The 26,217-nt window shown below is 26.6% G+C and overlaps 1 protein-coding gene across 2 annotated transcripts in view; it reads right to left on the minus strand.

The window, feature by feature from the left end:
* The window catches only part of LOC111027755 (cationic amino acid transporter 2), a 98,296-nt gene extending 75,207 nt beyond the window's left edge, over positions 1-23,089 (minus strand). Inside the window, exons 1-2 of one of the 2 annotated variants that reach the window (XM_022306172.1) lie at positions 22,760-23,089; positions 8,703-8,782 (exon numbers count right to left, since the gene is read on the minus strand). The gene's annotated coding sequence lies outside the window, so the exon portion shown is untranslated. The remainder of the gene's footprint in view (positions 1-8,702; positions 8,783-22,759) is intronic. The other variant, XM_022306171.1, reaches the window with a different exon arrangement.
* Positions 23,090-26,217: the final 3,128 nt, after the last annotated feature.

Raw genomic sequence — 26,217 nt, forward strand, 5'->3', positions numbered from 1 at the left:
CAGCGTTAAATATTTATACTCTCGAGTACCTATGTAATGTTAGACACCACAACTAATGAAAAGTATAGGAACGTACTTATTTTAAACATACGAATACGTCGCTCGTAATGCATTTAATATTTTAGTTTGATAGGTATTTGTATAACAGGTTATGGAGATAAACTGTAATCAAAAATAAAATAAGAACGATGCTATTCAACTTTATCAATGCTTGAAGACAAAATATTCAAGAAAATTGTTTGAACGAATTGTTTGCAGCCCTTGAATACAAAATGATTGTAAACACAGACCACAATATCACTTGAAAGAGTTTTACAAAATGTTTGAAATGTTATCAATAAGATATAAGTTATTCTTTGTTTGTTCACCTTAAGAGCACAATAGAAGTCCTACTATATAAGAAACATATTTTTATGTTAAATTGAACGTATTATTTTATCCTTTAAACGAGTGGAAAATCATTAGTTACCGTTTACAGTAGAGATACCTTTAAAGCGACGTCATCAGCAGACATAAACAATAATGTAATGTGTTTTGTACATTTGTGATATTAGAGGAGAATAGGTGTAGGTATACAATATGCTGTATACTTAAAATTAAATTTATGGTTCACACTGATTATGCATAACGTGATTTTAAATAGGTACATAAAAATGTATTTCTCAAAGAATATTATAAAGCATTACAAAATGTGGACTTGAAATAGATACGTTGATTTATATAACTTGCATAACGTGTCATATTATCATGATCTCATTCAACATTAAAATGTTGAATAAATAAATAAATAGTTATTAAAATAATAATTAGTGATAATTATCAATAAATGTTTACAGTTGAATTTAGAAAATACATAAATATCTGGCAAGGAACAAGTGCAATAAAGAGGTTGATTTATATTATATTGAACAAATAATTGGTATACCCCGTCATCTGTAAATATTATTATAATTTTGAAAAGTGTACTTTTGTAACTTTCAACTCTCAACAATGAATATTATATAGTTGATATTTTTTAAATATTCAAGATCCATTTCAAAATGTTTGATTTATCATCGGGTGTGATGAATTTATGTAATAAGTTTACTATTTGTTAAAAAATAAAGAAAACCCTATACGAATTCATATACTCAAGGACAAATCAAATGACTTTGCAATAATGGAAAAAATATGTTTAGGCTTGCCGCTTGGTTGGTAAGGTTAGCTTAGAAAAAAAGTGTTGGTAGGTAATAAAGTTTGATATATCTTTACATGGAATATTCAGTATATTATTATAAGGTACCATACACATATTATATAAACTATATTCGGTTCATTGTTAGTTTTTGTACTGTATCGCGTGAGAATTTTAGCGAGGTGATTTGAACTTTTTATACTCGAAAAAATATTATATTTATCTAATAACAACTATTTTCACTAACAAAACTTTAAAATATTTTATTATATAATATTTATATCCAAAAATTAAAAATTATTTGAAACTGTATGAGAAAATATTATACACTTATGATAAGTATATTTATAACGTATTTATTAATGAGTACAACAATTATAATAAATCGTATATTCAAATTTTATGAATCACAATTATTATTCTAAAAAAATGAAACATAACTTATAGGTGGCTTTATAATCGGTGTTTTGTCTTAAAAAATAGTGTATAGAAATATAATTCGAATATTTCAATAAATTATTTATTTTTTTAATGATATTAAATTATTACATTTGAAGGTTTTGAATACAGAACCGAAAGGGGATAAATAACTACACGCCATACACATATTACTAGGTACTACACAAATATAAAAAACAAAAAGTGGTACAAAAAAAAATAACACTTAATTATACATAACATTTTTTTTTAACAATTAATAAAATACCATGTAACTCTAAAATGAACGACTAAACGATATAGTATATTAATATGCCATATTAAATTGTTCAAATTCCCAGTAAAATTAAAACACTGACATTATAGTTTTAGGTTACATTTTTAAATGTATTTTGCTCATCCCTACAGTTTTATCAAAGAAAAATACCTTATATATATAGGTAGTAATATACTATTGTGTATTTGTGTGACTTGATTGTAATATAATGCGTTTCATGTACCCAAAAGTTCATAAATTAGATGGTTATCGTCAAAATTTATAAATTCAACAAAAGTATAAAATTATTCGATTTTCATAAGTTCCATAGTTTGATGAGACCATAAGAAGTTTGGTGTTCAAAACTAATGACGTCAACGGTAAAAGTCGCTCAATTTCCCTTAGAACCCAACCCAACCAATATAAATGACACGATCATAGGCTCCAGTGCTACTAAAAGCAGCCATTAATTCAAGCCTGTCTAGTGTAAAAGTATGTTTTTCAAAATGAATGCAAAAAAAAGTACGCAAAATAAAAAACAAGTGTTTTGCGTGCCCTGATAGTTCTTTTGTGATAATAAAGGAAACTTGTTTTTTTTTTTTTTTGTTGATACATTTTAACACCTGACTACCATTATACACTTAGACACCCGATTTTCACCTAATATTTCCGAATAGTTTATCAATTCATGACTACTATGAATAAAATATAATATCTGATTTTATTTTCTAAATTTTATTGCGCAATTATTGATATCGTCAATATTCAATAAAAAACAGAATCATTCAATTTTATATGTTTTCGCCAAATATAAATATTATTTATACTATATTATTTATTTACCTTTATTTGCAATCATTTGGCAAATAAAACTATCGAAAAATTCGCACCACTATAATAATTATTTAATCAACAATTTCAGTAAAAGTGAAGCAAAATAAAAAATTAGTAGGTACGTGCCACGCGCTGATGTGAAACTTCTTTCAAAGTCATTCAACCGATATCAGGTTCAACTAAACGTAAGGTTTGTATCGAAATAAAGTAAATAATAATATTATCAATTTAAATTAATTTATCACCTTTTATTATTATACAAAAATAAGACAAAGGGAAATTTAAAATTATCAGACTTGTGTGGGCAACAATGGTGGTACGATATAACCCTATCGACCTATAAGCTATAACTTAAAATAAATAAAAATAAGATCATAATTTTGTTCATATAATTCGCAACTAGTATACCGGCAATACAACAATATTGATAGACACAATATTTTTGCTTTGCCAACGGCGGACGTATACAAAATTGATTTAATTTTTTTTCGTTAATGTAAACAAACTGCATTATGTTTCACTTGTAACATAACAATAATAATAAAATAACACTTACCTCAATATGTACATAGAGGCAATAGGCATAGACAACAATATTATAACAAATATCAATTTAATAATAAGGGGTCTTTGCAACAACCAGACAAGTCCAATTGAAATTGTTCATGGCAGCCATTTAAAAATTTTAAATCCAGTTTTGACACCGCAGAAAATAACTAACAAATTTATTACAATTCAGAAAAAAAAAAATTGGATTTATATGGTTGTTGTACCAATACAAAGGTATTTCTTCCATGAAATTGTTTTCGTGGAAAAGTGAATTTCTGAAATATCATGACGTTTCTTAACACTAAGCGTTCCGCATTAATTTGCGGCGTACCAACTTCCGAAAAGAAGTTTCACTTCAAAAAATAAGTCACACTATTAAAATATTTACTTAACAACTCAAAAAAATGTCAGCGTTAATATTGCATGATAACTCATAATATCTTATGTTTTGTTATTATGGTATATATAGATTATATTAGATAGGAACAGATGGCATATATTTTTATAAAACATGCAATATTCAAAACCATAGTAATTATCAACTCACTAACATTTATCATCCTCTTGTTATATTCCCTGGTAATTTAGCACTGTTTAATGACTCACATTCATTCTACAATTTTCGTAAAGCCAACTACCCAAGTTATACTGTTATAGTATTAAGTTTATGACTGCCTTTGATTTTGACACAACTTTTTAGGACTATGATGTTGACTCTCCTACGAATGCTAAAAAAATTTTCATTGACTATACATTCCTGAATTCTTCATATTGTCCAACTAGCTAGTTTATTTTCTATCTAGATTTTCCTACTTGAGCCTCTGTAGCTCCTTTTCTCCATCTACACTTTAACTTCAGTGTTACTGTGAACCATACCCGTTGTCCCGTTCAATGTACCCTTATGGTTTACATATTACCAAAATAATTAACCTCTCATACACTGTATGATGTTGTTCAATCTAAACACCTTCTTTACCTACTTTAAATGATTATGTTGTTTTAACTAAAGTCCAAACTTGTTTTTCTTCTTTATCCTATATAGTATACTTATATCTTACATCATATTATATATATTTTTGCAAAATTCAAATACATAACACTGTACTGTATTTTAATTCGGATTCCACCTGTCATGTTAAATAAAATTAAAATAAATGAGCTAAAAATAGGTACAATAATAAAATGTTTGCTTTGATATACACGTTTAGTATAAATTACACAGTCTAGTAGCAATTAAATTATAAATTATTTTATAACTAGCTGGTAACTCGATTTAGTTAAAGGAAAAACTTTTTAGTCAGTTTATATATTTATATTTATATTTATATATACTTGAGTAATTTAATACAATTCTTTGTTTTAGTTTTCAATAAATAATAAATATTTAATAGTTGGACCTGATATTAATACAAATAAAGTACATATTATTATAATAACTTCATTAAGTTCGTTAAATTCAATCGATATAAATTATAAATCACCTCATTCGAAAATGATACTTGTTAACAGATTTTTGTTAAAATATTGGCGGCTGATATTTTTTCTTCAAAATGAATGACCATAAGTAGCTTTTTTATATGCTTATAGATGTATGAAAATATAAAATACTAAGAACAGTGATAAATGACATTTTTAAAGTACCATCAAGACATAGTTTCAGAACTTTGAGAATGTCACATGAATATTTTTGAGTACCCATTTCGTTTAAAATAATATTTATTATTTAAAGTTTAATACAAAAATCATAATACACAATTTTATCATTATGAAAATGATAATCCATATTGAAATGTTTCAACAAAATTAAATAATATTAATGCTTTATAAAAAACATTATTTTGTTAATAAATTAAATTGATACCACTAGTGCACCCTATCTAGATCATATTATATAATTATTGTATATTACCTAAGCATTATATATTGAACAAATTCATTATTATCACGTCACTATCAGAATATAACCTAATACTTCGGGCACTGGTCAATAAAGAAACTCGTAAATTGCAAAATTGTGTTATTTCCAAATTATTTTATTCGGTTTATATTTATTGGAATACAAATGGCGAACGGCAGTAACAAAGTGGTTGACTGGTAGAGAAATATAATTCCATTAAAAAAATTGATAATATAAAATTGAAAAAAAAAAAAATATAATATATATATAAATTAAATCGTACGACGTACCTATCGTAACACGTGAGTATATTTTCGTTGATCATTCTATCTCGTTTTCATATTATCCAAAATTCAAAAAAAAACCTATCAGTTTTTATAATGATATAAATAAATGAAAAAAATATTTATAAAAATATTTTCTCAACTTATAATGTTAAGCTAACGAATTTTGTGCCTAAAGTAAATTCGAGCTCATTGTTAATTACACCAATAGGTCCCTATTATTGATGAAAAAATACAAAAAATTGAATGTTTAAAATAATATGTAATATAGTTTTAAATAATTATTAAAAAACTATTCACATATAAAACTTTAACTTATCTCTAGTGGTACGACTGCCCAAGTTAGTACAATAGTAAAAATGCATCATAGTATTGCAGAATATTAAGATAATCCGAGCACAAATCCCACAGTTGCAGTGAGAGTAGCCAAATATAAGAAGGTAATAAAAAATCAAGAAAAGTATGAAAGATGAGTTATCATTAAATAGAAACAGTTATAAGACCTTGAAAAGAACCAATTTTTCATCTCAATACTTTGTAAATCCAATGAATATTTAAATATTATATATATTCCCCAAGTATTAATATTTTATTTTTAGAATTTTTATTTTAAACCGTGTAATAATTTTTATAAATTCGATTAAAACAAAGATAGGGTATATGTATTAATAAAAGCATAAATTAAATAAACTAATTTTAAGATATTACTGCAATAGTTATTAATAATATTAATAAGCTAAATGGAAAGGAAAGTATATATAAATAAATAAATTACAAATAAAATGAATTATGTTGAAGACATTTCATTAATATATCTATAAGGCTTTACTAAATACTTATTAATTATTTAATGCAATTTGTATTCCATTCTTTCAGATATGAATTGATATTATAAGTCACTCTAACTTCATCACAATAAAAACTATATAATTTATGCGTGATTCAGAAATATCAGGTTTTGGTAGTAAAATTATTTTATATTTTAGCTACTTTTAAAGTAATTAAAAATATTTATATCTATACTATTATACTAGAGTAAAAAAATCAATATGTAATAAAACGAAAGCTCTTCAACCAAATACTTTTAATCAAATCAAAAGTTTGCATGGCCATGTCTATATATATATATATGTTATGGACACAGAAATTAACCAATAATTACTATTAAACTATTGTGTACCTTCTAATGACTTAGGAGTTAGGTTAATATAATAACACAATATTGTGTTTATTATAGGACGTTATGTAATTAATCCTTATTAGATTAAAGCATGTTATACTACTGTTCATTAATACATAATTTATGAACTAATTCTAACTATTGCAAAATGCCCGTTTGTATTAATTTGTCAACTATGCATGTACCATGCACAATACGTATTTCAAAACTTATCACAGAAACTATTTGAATTATTTTTACACAAACGCACAGTCTAGACTTTTAAAATAAAAATATATATATATTTAACTGTGATATCACCTTTAACACGCATCGTTAAACAAAAAAATACTCATTCTTTTCTACCATCGATCTTTTTTCGTTCTCGCCGAAGTATATAATACAGGTGTAATAAAATATAAATAAGACTTGGGCATAATTTATCATTAAGGCATATAAAGGATATTTTTAAGAAGAAATACTCTATAGTAAATACACAAATAAAATAAATTAAATGTAGGTATGCATGATGTTTCCCGAATAAATCTGTTACAAATTAAATTTAAATGTTTAAATGTTAACAATTTTGTCTTATACTATCTAATTTACATGTTTACTGTATATTATAATTGTCCACACAAATGTGCAAATGTGTTTATAACAGCAAGTTACTACATAACTTCAAAAATATTTATGTTTCAAAATAAATATATTTAGTAAGAAAAATAAATAACTTTTTTATTTTTGCCCAGACGATATACTATGCGATCCTGCAATTTGTTCTAAGGAACTATTATAAAACATATCGTTATTGCAACCACTTTGTAAAAACCAAATGGTTATTCCCACCAATATTTTATATCAAAATCCTAAACAGTAAAACCATAATAATATAAGCTTATACGAAATTGGTATAGCTATTAATTTATTATGTATTTAAGTATGATAAAAATTGATAATAGAAATGTCTTATACATCGCTAACCAGTAGAATCTAATCATTTTAATCATTCATTCATACAAATATGTAAATTATGAAATATACCAGTCGACTGTTATCTACCTTTGAAATAACTTTGATGTGTGTACACGCCTAGTGTATAATAATTGTTATAAATGGATCAGATAACAAGAAGTATTAAGATCAAAAAGCTTAAAATAAAAATAATCATTGGGAGGTGTATAGATAAATAACACTTCGCTTGCTCAAAACGTTTTGTTATTCACTATTTCATAATATATTTATAAATTTATAATACTGATTTTAAATTCATAGATTAATAATGCAACACCGAGCTGTGCCCAGGTGAGTAATGAAGCGAATGCCCATTACTCAGTTATTGTAGCCTTGCCAGCTTTTATATTTTTAAATTTATTTTTCCGATTTGATAACGTAACTTATACTTTTTTGACAGATTATTAAGGATTGTTCTGATTAATGAACACGCATACTTTGAAATCCTTGGCTTATTGTACGATTAATCCATAAAGATGAAATAATAAACAATAATATGTTAGGATATAGAATTCATAACTATGGTTAGGTCTACGTGAATAATATGTCTTATTTTTATTTTTTTATTTTTATTGCGGACACGCCGATGAGCGACCATAAGTGCAGCTCTTAAACCTTGATAGACAACGTCCGGAAATTCGATTTGCATGCTTATACTTGATCTACCAAATTATCCAATGGCAACCAATAAACAAAAAAAAGTACTAATTTCTACTAAATATATTTATATTTCTCCTATAGCAACCATCATTTAAAGGTAAAAATGTCCCTCGTAAATCTCAAAAAACCCTGTTTGAGCACCTCCCCGGGTTGGACGAGGAAAATTTTGAATTTCATCCAGGGAACCACTCAAACACACACTGAAAATGTCATAAGAATCGGTCCAGTCGTTTGGGCCGACATAAATGACATACATATAGACACACATTTAGCAAATATTGTTGTGTTTTGTTAGAAACATAATATTATGTAACGACGACCATAATATTGTATTGAACAATTTAGTATCCAATTTACCAAATGAGAAGAATACATTTTAATATTTTATAGAAAATTTTTTGATTATGATAAGTCCTTAAAAATATTTTAAAACTTACCAGACTAGGTATTGGTTTGAATTCATAGTATTTAGTTTTTAGTTGATTTATCACTACACGAATTTTCAAAATTGTATTACCTGAAACAAACATGATATACTAATATTAATAATAATTTAAACCCATAATAATATAAACACAGTTAAAAAATTATTTTATAATATTATGGAAGCAAACAGTTGAGTAGGTAGATAATAAATATTAGAATTCCGAGTAGTAGGTAGACAATGTTACTTACCTATGTAATAAACCTACAGCAACTACCCGATACTAAATATATAAATAATAAATGATTTTTATTTCGTGTCGGGTTATAGCCCTAACTATTTCTATTAAGTTACCCTTCACTAGCTGTGCCAGTAAGCGTATTATTAAATTTATCACAGAAATTTATTTATTAGTCCATACAATATTTACAATTTGTGCCCCGTTCACAAATCACAGAGAATCAGGGCACTGTGGTATTCTATAAACAACGTAGGTAGGTCAACCTACATTTGGTTGATTTCAAAGATATTTTTAATTTAAAGTAAAATATTATGCCATACGGAGTATACCCCATCGACCACAGGACGTAACATATATAACAATTAAAAACAATATCTTATAATATAGCTAATTTATTATTATCCTTTAAATACGTCTTATTGGTAATTTAATTGGGTGGCTTATGATATGAATTAGGTGATAAAAGTGTTGGCTTGTCAAAGACAACTCAGAGCCGTTTAAAGTTTACAAAGTATAATTATTTATTAATGAAAACGAACACATTGCACAATTTTGGCAACGGCTAGAACTGTTTTAGTGGGTGGGTTATAATGACTTTATAGTTTATATATAGGTATATCCGGAACTATTATAGTACACCTAAACTCATTTAAACCACCCACTAGAGGTACTAAGTAGTTACAAAGACAAAGAGTCGTAGGTAACGAGAATGGGTTGATAATTGGAAGCGATTACTATACTGTGCGATAACTCGTTGTATAAAGAGACACCGTAGACTCGCAGATACCGAACGCAACTAAAATAATAAACCGATGAATAATATTATGTAGATCTGTGAACATTATGCGTAAGACGACGAAGCGTTTTAAAGTTTATGTTTATCACTTCTATTAATTTAACATAATATTAAACGGTCTCTTCCAAAACCATCTCAAGTACAATAATAATATATTATTATTATCTTTAATCGTTTTGAACTATTTTTATTTTTTTTTACACCACCACTCAAAAATTTTGATGACAATTTTTATGATCCCAATGATTATTTCTCACATATTGTATCACTGCTGATCCCTTTACGCAGTGTCGTGTATCTACTAGCAGGTGGCCGACCATGATTTTCCGTTTCCGTGTGCGATTTAAATTATGTGAAAATGGGAAAATCGGTTCCTTCACTCCGTAACGTCTGCGGGTGTTACGGTGAGCTTCGTTTAACTTTCAAATAATATCGGGAAATGCATTCAGTCAATCTGCAGAAACCGCAACGAAATCAGCACACTCGGGTATTAGCCAACAAAGCCTCGTTCCGTTCAGACGAATTCAACTTCAAAAGTTCAAAGTCGTGAAACAACGATTATAACTACGTCGTCGGGAATTATTACAATAAGACTTCCACAAGTATATATTGTACTACTTCATTTATCCACTTATATAATGATATATTATATATATATTGTGCTAAATACAAACGGTATAATAGACCACAACAAATTAAAGATCAAAAATCGACTTTCTCGCCACGCGGTACGTAATCAACCGTAAAAACCATCATTTAAACTACATGAGTGTGTCTGAAAGTGTGCGGATAAAACCTCTCCTGAATCGCACAATATTATCAGAGTTTGTATACTTATAAGGAATAGCGTACTAAACGTACAGCATTAAAATAATACGAGGGGTAATGTGGACCAAAAGGGTATCTAGAAATTAAAGGGAGGATGAGCTGGCTTAAAAATACTTACAATAGCTGAAGTCATATAAATATAAATGAAACACTCGAGTTTTAAAAAATGATAAACCATAATAACATGTATAAAATATTGTCGGAACAAACTGTTATAGGGACTAAAGTATCACATATTTTCTTTTTTAGTCAAATTAACTGATATAAAATAAACGATTAAAGTATCTTTGAAATATTATCTAAAGGCTTCAGTTACCATAGCCTTTACCTAGCATCTGCGCACCTGGTTAGCGCATAATTAATATAATTTATACCTATTTTAATATTTGTTGTGTGAGTAAAATATAAACCGATTATTGTTTGCCTTGTGGATAAAATTTTATCGCAAGATACTATGGTAAGTATACTACACATCTAAAAAAAATGTGCCTATTATGAGTATGCACAATGAAGTACAACTTCTTTCAAAGCCATTCAACCGATAAAATATTAAGTTTGTACCGGAATAATAAGTAAAAAAATAACATTTTAAATTGTAATTAATTTATTACTTATTATTATTATACAAATATTATAAGACAAAGGGAAATTCAAAATTATTATACTTGCTGTGTTAACAACTATGGTGATACAATTATGACCCTGTCGACCAAATATAAGTTATAACTTCAAATAAATAAAAACGAGATTATACTTTTGTTCTAATAATTCCCAACGTACTGGTAAACCAATAGTACAACGATTGACAGACATGGCAACACAATATATTTTTTCCTTTACCGAAGGTGGCTCGCGTCTGTCACCAAAATTTTTTTAAAATTTTTTTTCGGCAATGTAAACAAACTCAGGTTTTTCACTTACAACTTAACAATAATAATATATCAAACCAATGAGTATAGTCAATCAGCAAATTTGGAAATTTGAAAATTTGTTATCCCGTTCACCACCACTGCAGAAATTAATTTCCTAAATGTTGGATGACTCAAAAGAAAATAACCCGATTTATAATATGGTTGTAGTACACTTGTACTAATGTAAATATATTTCTTCCATGAAAAATATTTCAATTTAAAAAAAAAAGTTGTTTTATTTAAAATGTATTTGGTTATTTCATCAAGCAAAAGAAATTATAAGACAAACAATAATATTATGTCAATGTACAAAAACAAACGTTACCTAGTATAGATATATTATATAATGAGAATAGGTGAATAAAATTGCTTTTAATAAATTATATAAATCTCAACCTTATACGGTGTGGTGTTATTTGTATCAAAAACATGCTTAACAATATTGATCTGCATCCAGCATATAATCAATACGATTAGTAATGCGGTTACTACCTAAAAACATTGTATTGGATGTAAACTCACAATTGTAAAGTAGGTTAAACAAAGGTTTTGAGATTAAACATTTAAAAGTATTATAAAATATTATTTCGTTTGAAATATTGAATCACTAATAATTGGAATTACAATATTATATGAAGAAGATGAAACTCGTTTCTTGTATTTTAACGATTACCTATCGTTAACTTAAATTGTGGTTCACAATTTTTACAAATGGTAAACATAATAATATTAGTATCATAATAATTGTCTAAATGCCATTTATTTCATATTCAACAAATAATGAGAAGTTAAAATAAATACATTGTTTTTAATTGAAAGATTACAACAAACTTATATTGTTTATACAATGAATATTGCTAAGTACAACAAATAAAAGTTGTTCTTGTTAAAATAAAAAAGTGTACGCAGGGGCAGGGACACTATATATTATATTAACTCCTTAAAAAATATAATTTTGAAAGTTTTAACTTACTATTATTTTAAATAATAAAATGTAGCTATAATAATGATATATGATATACGAACTTATACTATATTGTTTAATAAGTTGTTATTTGATATGATTATTATACCAGGAACATTCGAACGAATAAAATGTATGTTAGTTTATTAGCTATTGGTACCTAATAAGTATAACTGTACCTATTAATATAAATAAAAAAAAACGATTTCTAATTTCTTTTACTCCGGGCCTCGGCCCTAGTTTTTTTATTGCGGCCCATAAGGAACTAGAAACATTTTTTTGTAAGAAATTAAGTTTAAAAAAAAAAATAAGCAAATAAAGTTCCTCTCCAATATCTGTTATCATATTTTGTTTTACGGCACCTACACATAATGTTATTGTTTGATTATGTCATAGTGTCAATTAGAATCACAAAAAAAAAACAGTTTTAATTGTATGTAACGAAAATTGCTCTATGTGTCTTATAAAGTCCTAACGGTACCATAATATAATGTGAAGTGAAAACTGAAAAGTATAAGAAGCGTGGACAGGATTATAAACAAACTTTCTGAAGTTTTTAATCAAAATTTATAAGCTGTAAAAAGAATACATTTATAATATGTTAATTTTCTTATTGAAAATAATATAAAATAAACTCTGAAAAAGATTATTGGAATTTTCGGCCCCAGCCGTCTTACGAATGTTGTTTGGTGACTCAATTAGCGCATTCAAACAATTATTCTATGGAGAGTTTGATTAAAACCATGCATTTATATTTCTCTATTTCTGCATCTCTTCGATTGTAATTTCTCCTGCTAAGCGAAACAATCACTTAGTAGATCGAAAAAAGACATATTATTCCTTTGTACATCGAAACTGAAATTTTTAAAACTCCTTTCGATCCATTCCAAGTGTATTCACAGAAATTTATATATTTTTTTTTAAATCATCATTATGGTAAAACCAATCTATTCCACATAAAGTTCAAAATCTAAACCAAATTTGAATCGCTCCTAAAATTCATTAAACTGACTATTTACCTCTTACCAAGTGGAACTTAAGCATTTACAAAGTATGTATTTCAAAAGTAGAAGGTTCGTACTAAATACGAAATATGTATTTGAATAAGAGTTGTATAACGATTTCGGAAGCAGTTAGTACAATTCAAATATAAAAATCCATTTTTTATACCAACAAAATGATAACATGTATACTAATTGGTAATTAGTAATTAAATACTTCTGGACACTGGTTACTAAATAACATTTGTTTACTTACAATATATAGCTGTCACGGTGATCTGTTATCATTCTGTATGATTGGCATCGAATATGAATTTTTACATTTTTTTTTTAAAGCAAATTATATTTATATATATTTATACATAACATTTTAGTCTATATTTAAAACAATAAGTAGTTAATACATAGATAATAACCACCAAAAACTAATTAAGTGATAATCAATAGTTCAAAATTAAATCATGCAATTGCACACTCAGATAATAAGCTTTGAGTTATAGAACACATAAAATACAGTGAGTCCTATATACGACTAAAAACATTTAGTTTCTAGAACTACTTTATAATAAATATGAAAATTCTAGTGACATTTATTTATATGGACTTCGGACACATTCAAGACCATAGAATTAATGGGGATTTCGGTGATAAATGATCATAACACCATCAAATATTGAACCAACAACATAAGACGTATTTTAGTGCTTTTCAGCAGAGGCTATATGGTTTATCTAAAGCAATTTAAATACCAAAGAAATTCAACTCGAGATAATAGTAATTTCGAACTACTTGCTTAGCATATTATTATCGGCACATAAAAAATACCATAAACACCACAAAATACAAACAAAGTTATCCATAATGCACATAACGTAGTTGATGAAACGAAAAATTAATAAATAAATCACTTTCTAATGGGTCTCGCCCATATTGAGATAATGGAAAAACAAACAATCAGATGAAACAACTAATGAATCACTACAGCTGTAGCCTGTATAGTAGTATATTATCTACGAAGACTCTACTTTTACCAGACCTTGACGTTATTATCATATTATTATATCACAAACTACCAAGATATATCGACAAAAATTTTTTGAACAAAATACAAAACAGGAATTTGGTGAGTCACTAACCATTGGAGGCGTGTGAATGTGTTTTTCGATTATAACATAAACTATTGAATCTAAAAAACAACTCTGAGCCTATCTATAAAGTGGTGCCGTATAAAACGTTATGGTCTCAACTTAACTGACACTCCTGTTATTTTATCGACCAAAACATTTAAAATTCTTGTAACAATTAATCAAAAACCGCGTGGAGAGTTAAAACAAAATAACTGTTTAAGTCAATAATATGAAAAAATTTCAGAAATTTTTTTAAAAGAAGAATAATTACTATTCGTACTAATTTTAAGAAAATTCTTTTTAAAAAAATATCATTAAATATTAAGTATCTACAAAAATTCTATATTTCATATTATTATATAAGCTAAAAAATTTAGTTCATTTTAATTAAATCACGATGTTCACATGTTGCATATATAAGTATATAACATTGATAAATTATTATTATAAATAATATAAACATGGCAACTACTATTTTAAAACCGTCTTATTCGAAATGAATATTATAAACTCCAAAACGATTTTTATTTTATTTTTAAATACTACTCGATTAAGAATGTAATAACATCAAGAATACAAAATCTCCAGCTGAAAAATGGCATAAAACTTTAGTTTTATCTGCATTACCGTTCAACAAAACCGTTCACAACAAATTCGGACTAAATAATATTGTACTTCGCTTTACTATTTATTTCTCTCGTTAAAAAGAGATAAGTTTCGTGCAAGATTTGTTGAACCCTACAAATGAGTTTGGCCTTAACCCGACGATCGACGTGACGGGCTGCCATGACCGCGTCGACGTTCGTCGAAGAGCTGAACAGTGTACGACAGAGTAAGATGAAACAGGGGACAACAGAGTGCTAATCACACTGATTTCCTGATTTCCAGTAGACGAAAACCAATGTTCGACTGCCGGAGCTGTTAAGTTTGCAACGGGTTGTGACAGTCGCAACATGCGACAATTTAGTTCCCGACAATTAATATACTATCAAAGTCGTCCATCCTTCCTAAATTTCGCAGTTTGTTTGATGTTTGAGTGGATGTGCCGTAACACCGTCTAAGTGGCTAGTTGCCTCATCGTGGACAGACGGAATAACACTTCCCCTCGCTTCCACCACCGTCGAAACCGATAAGCCCACGTGGCCCACCAGCAGCTTACGCATTTGGCGAGTGACATCCTCCCCTAGGGCCAACCAACGATTCCCTCTCTCCCGTAAAAAGTCTCATGATTCGTCTGAAGTATACATTTTGACGAAATCTGATATTCCCACATAAAATAACGATTTTCTTATTTTGTCACAGTACTATTCAAAAACAAATAAGCGAAGGTACTTGACAATGCCACAAAATGTTTAAAATATTATAATTTTCTACACGTCGTGGTATAATTTTCAAACTATATTTACTCTTTTTGAATTATTTATAAAAGTGTGAAATGTATGGTTTTTTTTAAATTTTTACTCTGCAAATTGTACATGTCTAAATAAAAAAATGTTTTTACTCGGTTAAAAAAACATGAACATTTAATTCAACGTTCATTATAAGTTGTTATTTGCTATGCATTGCTGATTTTTGTTGGGACTTGAAAAATTTACGTATTTGACCGTATATTATATTATATTTTATTTTACCGATACTGACCCAAAAGTGAATAACAAATAACAATAAATTATATATAATATAGTTGTATTCAATCATAATAATTTAATGATAATAAAGTCTATGTTTTCGGTAAATATTTATTAAATCTATCGTAATAATATTCGTAAAATAAATTACTTTAATTGCAAAATTAAAAATTATACTATGAAATATACTTAGCGATATAGGCTGACAGGTGGTGCCAGCTCTAAATCGTTTTTTCTATTCAATGGTAAATCATTTAACTCAAATTTAACACATCCAGTACAGTGGCCTACTCAAAACATACTGTACAGGGAGCAGTACCTACTTGTTTTTCTTTTTTTTTATTTATTTTTTTAGAAAACTCAATTTTGCTAATATTAATACCATAATAAAATAATACGTTTGGTATTTTTTTTGTAAACTTAATAAATTTCATGTTTTTCAAATTGTATATATATATATAGAAAAAAAAGAATAAAGCCAATTAGAGTAGGTATGCTTACCTAGAAGTCCCGATTTCTATGTGTATTATGAAAGTTTTAAGCCACACGTCTTATTTCTAACAACAAATGGGGTTTGGAAGAAAAATATTTCAAATTGAAAATTGGAGTTTCTAAAAATACCTTTTTTTTATTTATTTTGACCAGTGACCTAAAAAGTGTGAAAGTGAAAAAATACTTAGGTACTATATTATGTACGCTAGCATTACACTTTTTTTACAACTAAGTATAAAGTAATAAGTTATAATCAAATACAACATAAAATTATATAGTTGAATAATGAATATTGTATAATAAAAAATCATCATTTAAGCTTGACTTCAAACTATATCAAATTCAAACCTCATAGATTTTATAGAAGTGTAGATTTAAAAGAAAAAATAATGAATTCATAATTTTCCACAATGTTGATTTTAATTAAGACATTGGACCAGATGAACACAGTTTCAAATCGAATGGAAAATTAATTTTAAGATATAGCGAACTGAAATGAACTAAGAGCACTTATAATCACATTTTACCCTCTTTATTTTCTCGTTTGAGTAGTTACTCCAATTTTTTCTCGTATAATTTTACAGCAAATATTTACACACAATTTTCTTTAGAAATTTTTTTTGTTCATTTTTTCAATAAATTTTAAATTGAACAGCTAATAACATATATACATATACAATTTTTTGCGTAATACAAGTAGTAATAAATAATCAAAATTGTATAATTGAATATTTGAGTATACCTACTACTAGAAGACCAAATTACAATAATTTCTATGCACAATAGTAAAACAGCGGTTCTTTTATAAAAATGTGTAACTTGAATATTTAAAAGAATATAATGTATTAATAAAAATGCTTTCTTACCATCTTAGTATTCATATTTCTAAATGTATGTACAGTCACGATGATAAAACTAAAAAATGTATTATGTAAGTACCTAAGTATTTTTTAATATGACAATATAATAATGAAATTTTTTAATTTTAGATACCTTTTTTGTTTTTTAACCTAAACCTAAACAAATAATTTGTATAATTTGTTTAATATGCGAGTATTCATTTTATATAATGCTTCAATAGTATTAAAATATGCATATCAATAAATATTTAGATGAACATTGACCTACAACATTTATTCGATTTTTAAAATATAAACATGGACAAATTCAAAATAATATTTGTGAGAAAATATCAATGCAAGTGTGCATCATAAATTATAATATTATTATTGATAGCTTCTATTGAACTTGCAATACCTTGTAATTTCCCTAGTAATTTTTTTCTTATAACTTTTATTTTACCTTTTTAATATATAAACACAATCCAAAGCATTAAGTCTTAATATTGTCCACTTGTCAAATATAATTCAATATTTACTATCAATTATTGTACTGTATTATATCTATAACTTTGTAAACACTGTATTATAAATTTCAGAATTGTTGATAAATGGGATTTTTTAATGCTTATAAACGTGTAAAAATGGAAAAGTCATATTGCAACCCATCAACAGTTATAGATTAGAAATTTAAAGGCACCTTATAATTACTTTTTTTTGCATATATATTTATATTTTCTAATTTTCCGATTGGTAAATAATAATAATTGTGACTACATATAGAAAAATTGGATTTTTTATCACTAATATGCAAGAGCGCCCATAAGAAAATTCTCAAGGGGAGGGACAACATTTTAATTTATCAATCTATTATAATATATTATAATTTAATAATAAATATTAAATTATTAAATTATAATTTATAAATTTATTTATTTTTTTAATGGTTTTCACTTTTCTATTTTCAACTATAATCTCTACTCTCTAGTTATCATAAAACTAATATTGCAATACTTATAAAGTTATAAATAATACCTTTATTTATATCTAATGAACATTATTTATTATTTTTAAACTAAGAAAATTTAACATTATATTACTCTACAATAACACTAAGTAATATCATACGTTGGATAATAGGTATTGGGTGGTAGTGGGTACCGACAGCCGGGCAATGGCATATATAAAAATACCCATTCTGTTTCCGTATTTCCTTATTACATATTATATGGATATAATTATAATTATATATAAATCTGTAATCATAAATAAAATATTATGGAGGTTTCTACACACACACACATATACATAGCGTATCTGTTATTTATAGCTGATAACCTAATTTGCCAAACTAAATAAACCAATTTTTCATTAACAAATTATAAATTTTGATACATTTAACTAATTTTTTTTAAACTGTACGTAAATAAATAAATAGATTCTGATCACAGTAAACAATTTTAAAACATTTTTGACATTTTCCAGGGGGGGAGGGTATATCCCTCCCTTGCCCCCATATGGGTGCCCTTGCTACTATGTCTACTAGGTACTACTCGAAAAAGTGTTCACGGAAAAAGAAAAAAACTAAAAGCCTATTGCAAAACCAACACATTCCATGAATTGAAGTTTTCTGTTAAGCCGTCCTACAAATATAAATACTTAACATTAATTTCGAATCTATTGAATTAATTCAATAACGCAAAACTATCATTGACACTAAAGTGTACAAATCGACACGTCCGAAAAGTTACCGTAAATGTTCTATACAAAACACAATCGTAGAATTAAAAAACTTATCTGAGAAAGAAAAGAATAACAACTGTTTCCATCTAGTTGTTATTTTATGACATAATATTAACATGAAAAGAAATTACTCAATTTTTGTCCGTTGTTATTTCGTTTATATTCTGATTTTTCTTAATTTAAAATATTATAAAACAATAAGAAAGAAAGTTAAAATCGATAAACGCATTTAAAAACATGACTAAGATTAATCAATTTGTAGTTTCAAAAAGATTTCATACAGAATCTCACAAGCAATTAACTTTCAATTAATTGTATTGTCATCTATATTTTTTTTCATATTCAAGTTGTCAATTACAGCGATCCCATCAAAATTGTTGAACTATTTTTTTGACGTACCTTTTAAAGCTCTATTATTCAAAATAATTGTTTTCTCTTGTAAACATCGCAAAGGTTAGTATAGTTATCTTAAAACTCTCCTGATCTCCTTGAGGATCCATTAAAAAACGGGATTACAATTATTGTGAAATCAAACTTTATTGTATAAAAATAATTGTATGGCAACCCCACTAATATTGTATTAGCATATTTTATTTATTATTGAAAGTTACTTATAATTATACTACCCATTTACCAATATTGTTCATGCATTATTCAATAAAATAAAAGCTCATAAATCATGTTACATATTTACTGTAGGTACCTATTAGTTAATGTATTTAGTATAAGAATAATAATATGATTTATTTGAAAATTAAGTGCAATCAAAAATTAAATATAACAATTATACATAACTTATTTTAAGTTAACATGGAGATACCACAGCAAATTATGATATAGTGTTTGTCTTAAGAAACTCAAGTTTAAATGTAGGTACAACTAGTACATTGTTTATTATTATTATATTGTTATGCTTACACATAGTATTGACTATTGACTATTGTTAAGGAGTGTAAATAATGTAGAATATAGATAGTAAAAGTATTGTAATGTAGGTACTTTGTGTAGTATCAAAACATTAAACGGCAAATTTGAAGTAGATTAATTTATTGAATTACACTATGTATACATATAGATTTTATAAGTAGGTACACAGCGTGGTACAAGGGGGTGGACCGTTTGCACAATACTTATCCATATTTAAGTAATTACAATTGTTTATTTAAGTAGATTTTAATATTATTTTCTATAAATACATTTTTTGAATAATATCAGACAAATAATCAATGATAACATTTAGTTTTAGAAAACTGTATTAAATACTGCAAATTAATTACATTTTGATTAAGCCTTAATCTTAAACTCTACCTATACGTAAGTTAAAAATGACTTTTAAGCAACAACTTTATAAATGGAACATTCATCTATACTGATTATAGTTTTTGTTTAATTTGGCAATATATAAGGATCAGATATTATTCGAAATTTCGAATTCGCTCACTTTAACACTGTAGTATATAAATAGGTGTGTGATATTAGGTATAAATGTAATGGTAAATATAGAATTCGAAAGTTATTCTGAACAGAGGTCAGTTAACGATGACTTTAACGGTTCTAAAAAAATTTAATCAGGAACAGACTTTTTTTTAATTCTATGACTGTCGTCGAAAGTTTTTTCTTACGCTTCGAAAAGCTATCGAGAAAATTAAAAAATTACCTCTTCGAGTACTATTGATACTTGATTTCTAAATTTTTTTCCATTCCATACGAAATTAAACGCTGTTTTCTTTAAATCGAAAAAATGTTCATGGAAAAAAAATAAAGTAATAAAAACATCATCGTAAATTCGTAAAACTATTACTTTGCTCGCTTCACTTAGAATCTAAAATGTTACTTGAGTAAAAATTGGTTATAACAATGTTGGTAATGCACGACAAATTGGTTATATCAATATTGGTTAACACAATAAATCGGTCTTCAAACACTCAAAGTGTTATTGCCTTATCGCTGCCAAAAAAAATCCATATAAAATACAGAGTGCCCCACGGTGTTTATCCCGTTAATAACATATTTTCTAAATATCTAATTTTATAGAATCTAATTTAATCAAATTAGATTGTTATATTAAATTTTTTTATTTTGATACATTTCTATGATATTTGCCTTTTTGTATAATTTTATCTTTTGAGATTACTAAATTTGTAGATTTGTTTCTTCTAAAAATGTTTAAAGTATGTTTAATAATTCATCAATTTCTTATAAAATATTAATTGAAAAACTAATAGACACAAATATAAATAAAATTGGAAATTCTTATTGATATTATATAAAATAAAACAAAACGATTACAAAATGTAAATTAATAACAATTTAACTTTTACATAGTTTATAAAATCAGACCGTCTAATTTTTTTCTCTTAGACAAAAAATAATTTAACTTAATAATTACAAAAGATATAGTACAAAATTAAATAAATAATATGATCATGTAAAACAATATTTATGGATTTTCAAAAACAAACTATTTAAAAAAAAGTTTAAACGGGGATAAACATGGGTTCAACCCCGGGTTCCACCATCTTACAGTTAATACATTATCCTAAATTGTACACATATCTTTACAACAAAGTTTCGGTCAGGACAACATAACGGATAAAAGTGCCACTTATTATTATCTCCATCGGTATTATTAATCATTGAATCGTTATAAGAGGTTTCTGTGAACCATAATATTTATATTGTTTCACCAAATATGGTCTTAATCGATTTAAAACTAAATCCTAAGTATCACAATAATAGTTATTCTACAGATTAAACTTTCATCTATGTGTTTTTATTAATAAGAAAATGAATACATATACTGCGCTACTGTATTATTTATAATTTAAGAGTACCAACTACTGTTCTACATCAAGATATTAAAATAATCTAATTTAAATTTAAAATATGCAATACCTATCTAAAAATTTGGATACGCTGATTGGAGTGTTGTAAAATAGTTATTAATATAAATATTATGCACAACTAATGACATTTGAAAAAAAAAACTATTCCTTATACTTTTCAAGTACCTTACGTTTTTTCTTTCTTAACTTTATACCATAAAGATAAATATACAATACCCAGTCTTTATTCATTAACAATTAATTATACATTTTATGCTATTTATAATTTGTTAAATTTCTTTACATTTCATAATACAAAAATAATAATGCCAAATTTTAATTATTTATCTATTTATAATAATAAAGTAAGTGAAATATCTACCTAATAACTTCTAAACGTTTCTTATTAAACTAAGATTACCAAATACTAGAATATATTATTATGAACATAACTAGAATTCGGCGATTTCACTATTGGCAATCGGTAGAGAATGAAAACAATACTTCGAAATATTTACTTAAGAATAATTAATTGTTGACCTCGTTATAGTCGTTTCAAACGATTTTGTTACTAATAACAAGTTGGATAATATGGTATTTCAACTTTGACGTTTTAGTGCCTTCTTAATAATATTAATATCTATGTAATGAGATTTACTTATAGTATACACTTACCTATTTTACGATGAGTTATTCGCCGAAGACCACGACAGCTGATTTTTACTCAGTTATCACACACCACAGAGTTGGTCGAAAATCAAATTCTCAACATCTTCCGGTGTGCAACCAGCCAAATAAAACACACACGCACATATACGCACTGTACCAGCACTCGGGCGAACTCGGGTGTTACGATCTATACCACAACTGGACAACGGCGTCGCTCTGCGTGATCAGAAACATCATATTATTATTATTATGTGATCATCAAAATGAAAACAAAAAACAAAACAAAACAAAAATCTCGTCTTACAAAGCCCTACCGACTACCCGGACTACGGTTCTAGCACTGCCGCCCGCAAATGGAGTACAAAATACCCCTCGCGACTCCGACTCCCCTCCAACCCCAACCCCCGTTATTGGGCGCTGGTAGCGCCCTGGTCCCCAAAGCGGGACTTGCGTGGAAACGCTTGGCGCGGGCAACACGTAAACGACGGCGCGGCGCCCGGCGATCTTCTGAGATTATATAGCTGGGCTACGCTAATACCAAGCCACAAGGTGGTCGCTCGTGCTGTACGTGCACGTTGAGACTAAATCCCGTATAGGTGCCTATCTTTTTGCTCATTAATACTACTTTTAAGTGCGTGTCACGGCGATATACACTACACGATACTCTAAAGGTTATATGATATTATTTTTGAAGTGTTAAAACGTGAACTCAGTAGTATTTATTGTTTTAGTTGCCTACCTATAGTCATAAAATAAATGACTTGCTAATGGTGTACGGATATTATTATGAGATACACATAATTATACATGACGATGTATATGCACACGAATAAATAATGATAAACAGTTTTCATTGAACTACATTTCACATTTTTCTCCTTATCTTGTGCCATCCCCGAAAAAACATCCACCAAATTTACAAGAAAGTAAACAATTCGTTCGTAATAGTAAATCTATTTATTATTTTAGAAATTGTTGTTGAAAAGAATATCCAAAATATTTTCATAATTTTTTCAGTACTATTGTATGTATACCAACTATTTAAAATTATAATGATGTGTTACAATTTTTTTTTGTTTATTATAATACTACTTTTCGGTTATTTATTTATTTTTATTTCTATTATTTTTTCAGCATGAACTACGAGGCTATAAGTTTACCATTATTTTAACAGATTAAACTGAAATGATTTATACATATAGAGTGATAATATTCACATTAGACAACATGGTTATTTATTTTATTTATAACTTACCTAATGCATTGTAATATTATGTTTTTAAGCATTTATAGTTATAATTAATAATGTCGGAAAATAAATTCATGTTTAATTTTAAAAACTATATGGAAAACCTATTTAAAAAGTAATTCATCATTGTGTTTGGGTTAAAACATAAAAGTAATAGTACAATAATACATAAAATGGGCCAAGATTATCAAGAAAAACGTGTGTTCAACAACGATCAATTAATACGGTTTTGAGTACTTTTCTATTAAGTTTTACGAAAAATGATTTTTATATTAAATTCAAATTAAAATATTTAAGCAGAAAAACTATAAAGGAATTGGATGGATAACTGGAGTGATTCAAAAGCATTTATAAGTAAGTACTGTGATTCAAACAATAATTATGATTGGAGTTTGTACACATGCAGTTTTTTTCAAAATGTTTTACTGGAAACTATATTTTTCAAAATGTGTTAAATATAATAAATTGTGTGAATATGCGTAGGTATTTTGTATTTAAACTTTATGTTCAAATTTGAACATAAAAATGTGTATGAGGTTATAAAAAAACAGTTTTACAAATATAAACAGCATTATCATTGACATGTCCTTATCTCAACAATAATGCTTTATTATTATTAAAATATTAATAATAATAGTGGTGAACCAGAAATCCATCACATTCGAGAAATTAATTATTCTGAGAAGTACTCAGTTAAACAACATATTTTATAAGATTCATTCAAAAATGTTTGGAGATTATCTATATGTTTTTATTATTAAAAAGTCATTACAGACGCCTGCAGCTGGTAAAACATAAAAGCTCTACCCTAACATATAGACACAATTAATAATCAATATAAATAGTGATTATTGTGACATAAGGCAATCGAGACATTTTTATAATCGGAAAATTGAGTTACATATTTTGTGAAAAAAAATATATAAATAGTTGGATAAGCCTCACATAAAATATTTAATTTTAATTTTTAACAATTCCAGCAGTAGGTATATCCATCATTATATTTCTTAATAAATAATGGTTATTGTACTATTCTGAAATTATACAAAATAGCTAACCATAATATTTTGTCTTTAAAATAATAATTTAGTGGTGTAGAATTTACACTGTAGATGGATACCCACTACTTTAATGACCCGAGACAATTTATAACAAAAGACGCTGATATTCGAATGTTTAATGGCTTAAATGTTTAATAGGTAGTATGTCATTGCTAGGTGTGCCATAATAATTAACCCAGTTTTAACAATGGTGTGATAATAAAAAAAAAATAGATTAGTACTAACTCGTGGTATAATGATCAGGGACGTCTGCAGATAATCATTTCAGTGCGTACAACACGTTTGATAAATTTGAAATCTTTTAAATAGGTTCTGTTAAGCCTAATTTTTAAACATTACAACAAATAATGAAATCATCATAAATGTTGTCTCATAATTTTTTATTTCCATTTTATTATATTAATTTATTGGAATATCTTTAGCTTTCTTTTTTTTATCCCATAATCTGAACTATGTGACGAGTTGTAATTATTTAATAATAGTAAAGATATAAAAACATTTAACTCTTACCCTACTTTGTATACATAATATATAGTAAATTAATCATAGGGATCATTACATATATTCAAAAACATGCTACTGTAATAAAATGTTGGCTTTAATAACTTTTGCAATAAAAATGTACCATACAAACGAACATAAAATTTAAAATAAAATTTCATTAAGATACTGTTAATATAGATATACTTTATTTTTACTTTGATTAATCTCATAGCTACCTACACTTTTTTGAATTGTATTCACAAACACAAAATATTGTCGTACAAACTGTTCAATTATTATTCGTTAAATATGTTATTGACAGTGATGTTATTTTTAAACGATACATTTATAGTTTATTATTGTTAATAATTTATGACAAATATAACAACATGATAGCTGTCATAATCATTATAATATAGGTAATAATGATTAAAAATTATAAAAAGAAAATATGTATTATAATATAATAAATCTCTTTGCCAATAACTTGAGTAGGAGGTACCTATACATACCAGGTGATACTTTTAAAATAAAACACTCATTATTTTTCTTACATAATTTAAAGTCATTAAAAAAAACAATACTAATTATTTATTATCATAATAAATGTTGTAGTTTTTAACTTTTTTGAATGAGAACAAATCGATTTTATTGTAAACGCCACTTATTGA

Source organism: Myzus persicae, unplaced genomic scaffold (assembly GCF_001856785.1).
Source record: "Myzus persicae strain clone G006 unplaced genomic scaffold, MPER_G0061.0, whole genome shotgun sequence".
NCBI classification, from domain to species: Eukaryota; Metazoa; Arthropoda; class Insecta; order Hemiptera; family Aphididae; genus Myzus; species Myzus persicae.